The sequence below is a fragment of the Chenopodium quinoa genome, unplaced genomic scaffold (genome assembly GCF_001683475.1).
Source record: "Chenopodium quinoa cultivar QQ74 unplaced genomic scaffold, ASM168347v1, whole genome shotgun sequence".
NCBI lineage: Eukaryota > Viridiplantae > Streptophyta > Magnoliopsida > Caryophyllales > Amaranthaceae > Chenopodium > Chenopodium quinoa.
In genome coordinates this window covers 25,173-29,421 of record NW_018743777.1, presented here as the reverse complement: position 1 = coordinate 29,421, position 4,249 = coordinate 25,173, and the positions used below count along the sequence as shown (strand labels likewise).

Sequence of the window (4,249 nt, the reverse complement as noted above, 5' to 3'; positions counted from 1 at the left end):
AAATATGATCATTCAAAAAATTTAGTAGTAGATAAATTAAAATGACATACTTGTATAGAAATCAAAATTTAATAACAACAAACAATTGATTATAAAAATTGAAAAATTACTAATACCAAAATCTGGGTGTATGATTGCTATCTTTAACATAAAATTTTGCTTCTTATCCTTAATTGTAAATTAACGAAGCCCAGACATTGTAAGAGGAGTGCAAATGTCAAGCCGATAAACCCTAGAAAAAAAATTAATATGAGAAAAAAGGATATTGATGGTACCTTAGGGTGAGGGGAGCTCCGAGTGTAGGAAGGGAAGGGTGGAGTCAGCAGTCGCCGGAGGTTAGGGTCGCGATGAATGGGAAGTTTCCGGAGATTAAAGTCGCGTGGATGTGGAACTCGCCGGAGTTTAATCTTCGAGGTTACGCCGGAAAGCAACTTCAAGTGACGGGAGAACCGTACTGACAGTAGAGAGGAGAACCAGAGGGTAGTTAAGTGTCTGTGGGCGGCGGTGTGGGCGACGACAGAGGGGACAGTGAGTCGAGGGTGAAAGGTGCTCTGGTGAGAATGAGTTGATTTTTTTTTTTTTGACAGATGTGGGTTGATTTTTCTATCCTTAATAAGGTGGTTGGATTCTAGTATATTTAAATTAAAAAAATATAAAATAAAAGAGACCTGTTGACGATAACAGCAGGTCTCTTTATTTTTTTCCTGCCATTAATTTTGACATAAGAGACCTGCTACTTGTAATATCAGGTCTTATTAATGTAAGATACCCGTTGTCCCACAGAACAGGTCTCTTTTAGTAGGTTTCTTTGGTTATTTTTGTAGTAGTGTTCTTTGTTTATGTCTCGCGGCAACTTGCACACTTACAATTTGGAAGGGCTATAACAATAGCTAATTTGCTTAGCAAATATATCATTGTGCCAACCAGCGTAAATATAGATTGCTATTAGCATGCAAAAGTTAAATCTGACATCGGAAATGCACCTCTTGATGTTATCATTATATGATGCCAGATAATTTAATGCACTACATTAAAAAATGGGTAAAATATTAATATAGCTCTAAAGTACAGATTTGGAGCCTCGGCTCAATTCGGTGATCACATACCAAAAGAGCACAATCTTATGAATGTAAAAGTCAACTCGTGACAGTAATAAATGCAATTAACACAAGGGCTATTAAATTAATTACAATTAGTTATAATTAAAGCAAGGTAGCAATGATACTATACTATAACTGGAAGTTTTGGAACACCAAACCTTTCACATAAATCATCACAATTGATTGCAATTTCGTGCGAGCAAATCATAGGATTCCCCTAGCCACTCTCTAACTCAGTTCCCTCAAGATCTGATTAACCTTGGAGACAGAAAGGTTGGTTTTGTCCAAGAACAATTTTTTCATGGTATGTATACATGGGTTTTTTTTGTAGCAGGGCAGCTAAAGACTCCAGTTCCTTGTTCACAATACCCAAACGACCATTCATCTTCTCCATGCACCTATAATTATTCCATGGAACTTACCAATTACCATTACTATCCTTAAAAACATGTGATTAAACAAAATAGAAAAAAACATGCCATTTTGAATCCCCTAACTTTGCAATCATGGAAATGTCTAATTTTGCAATCATATAGCCATTTTGAATTAATTTCTCCTCATGCCAGAATAGGATAGACAACAGGATGGGATTAAGCACCTCAAAACCAAGCAGAATTCACAAAATTTCAATGCTGTTAACTATTAAAAAAGCTGATCTATATAAACCCTTGTAAAACTAATTAGAAATTACTTAATCTTGTGATAGTAATCAATAATCAACAAATCATAAGTTTGACATAAAAAGTAAATATCCAAATACTAAGCTATCAAAAATCGATTAATACCGTTAATGAGAAAAAGTAATAAAAACCCCTCAAATTCTTTGAAACTCTAAATCAATCACCAGTTTCACCACCAGACTTCTGGAAAACATAGTAAGACCACACTTAGATCTAAACCTTTATTTAACAAAACCTAAGATTTGAACTAGTAATTATATAAAAAGAGCCCAAAATTTGGAATTTAAAGGGGAAAGTTTGAAGAAAATCATACCATGACGACCAATTGAAACCCTTGAATTCGAAGCACCATCGTTGTGACCACCTTCACTATCGCCACCACCATCGCCGCCACTTGTGAATGAGGAGGGAGAAGAGACAGAGAGAGAGAGAGAGAGCGATAGAGTGGCCAGGCCTATGGTGGAGTCAAGACTTAGAGAGATAAAAGAGGGTACGGGTGGAGTCTTCTATATATTTTGGGATACTTGGTAAAAACCAGTGTCCATAACCTACAAGGTACGGGTTGGAACCCTTTTAAGGTGGCTTTTTTTATTCTAGATTTGGTATCCATTTGTGTTTTTCTACTAGTAGTTCTAAAATATTAATACAAGTAAAGCTTACAATTAAACTGTTAATATTATGCGAAGTATATAATAGTAATACGGTTCAAATGATTATTCCTAATTTAAAAATTTAAATATGACCAACTAGTACCAAAAATTAAAGTGTTACAATAAAGTGCTACTTAATATCAAATTATCAAAGTGTTACAATAAAGTGTTACTAATTATCAAAGTGTTACAATCAAGTGTTACTAGATATCAAAGTGTTACCATCAAGTGTTACAAGATATCAAAGTGTTACAAAAGTGTTACTTATGAATTAGTTAAGGTTCTAACCTTCAAAGTGATACCATTTGGTGTTACCTAAGACAACTTTTGTAGTAGTGAAAAGAAAAGGAGGCGGATGAAGTAGTAGCTGATATTGATGATGAGATTTGGCATGGCTTACCATAGATGTGAAAACCAGAAGAACTCTGGTTAAAGAAGAGTATTCCTTTCAAAGGAAGAAAAAGAAGCTAGGAGGTAATTACATAATTTTCTCGTGTATTGTACGGTTTGGTTCATAGCGGTTCATAGTTAGTTATATAATTAGGTCTGGACAAGATGAGGTGAGTACAAAGAAGAAGAAGAAAGAAGAAGAAGAAGAAGAAGAAAGAAGAAGAAGAAGAAGAAGAAAAGAAGAAGAAGAAAGAAGAAGAAAAGGAGAAGAAGAAGGAGAAGAAGAAGGAGAAGAAGAAGAAGAAGAAGAAGAAGAAAGCAGAAGAAGAAGAAAGTAAGGATGACAACAAGAAAAAGAAGTCATTAGGTAATGTCATAATTCTTGTGAAATTAAACATGTTTTCCAATTGGCTTTGTGTCTCAGTAATTGTCTCATTAAATGATTTTTTTTTTAATTGGTTATGAATTTGTAGGAAAACAAGGAGGAGGAGAGCAAGAAAGAGAAAGAGAGTGAGGTGAAAGTGAACAAGAAGAAGAACAACAAGAGGAGGAGGAATAATAAGGACAACAAAAAGGGTGATGGTGAATAGATATTTTTATACTATTGCAACATTTATTGTCATTTTTTAAATTTACATTGTCATTATGATTAATAATATTATTTCAGAAGAAGAAATGGAGGAGGAGAGCAAGGGAAAGAAGAGAAAGAGAATGACAATGAGCATGAGCTTGCGAAGGATCTTGAGAAGAAGCCTGAGAAGGATCATGAGCTAGAGAAGGAACTTGAGAAGGAGCCTGAGAAGCAGCTTAGGCTAGAGAAGGAGCCTGATCTAGAGAAGGAACCTGATCAGAAGGAGCTAGAAAAGGAGGCTAAGAAGGAGGCTGAGAAGGAGCCTAAGCTAGAGGTTGGGAAGGAACTACATAAGGAGGCTGAGAAGGATCTTGAGAAGAAGTCTGAGAAGGAGCCTGAGCCTGAGGTTGGGAAGGAGCCTAAGACAGAGGTTGGGAAGGAGCTAGAGAAGGAACCATCAACTGACCAACCAAGTCATGTCATGAACATTGAGTCCACAAGTGATAAGTCAGAACTAGATCAATCATTCATTGATGCGATTGTTAAAAAATTTGGTGTAGACCAGTCTTTGGTTGATGCACCTTTAAGTAGTACGGGCTCGCAGTTTAGTGAAAGCAAGTACCTGGTTGTAAGTCATGAAGCTGATGTTGTTGGTGGTGCTTCAGCATTTGATGTTCCAAAGGGGGGAAGGTGATGTTGAAGGTGATGTTTATAGGGGGGAAGGTATCCCTGATGTTGAGAACAAGGATGTTCCAAAGGGGGATGCTAATGTTGAAGGTGGTGTTCATAAGGATGTTCCAAAAGGGGAAGGTGAAGGTGAAGAGAACAAGGATGTTCCAACAGCAGAAGAGGAGCTAC

General features: G+C 36.3%; 1 long non-coding RNA gene across 1 annotated transcript; it reads right to left on the bottom strand.

Moving 5' to 3' along the window:
* Nucleotides 1-1,447: 1,447 nt before the first annotated feature.
* On the bottom strand, nt 1,448-2,265 carry LOC110684742. Its single transcript, XR_002503812.1, has 2 exons — nt 2,094-2,265; nt 1,448-1,498 (listed from the first exon to the last, which is right to left on the bottom strand). It is a non-coding gene; the product is annotated as an uncharacterized LOC110684742 (long non-coding RNA).
* Nucleotides 2,266-4,249: the final 1,984 nt, after the last annotated feature.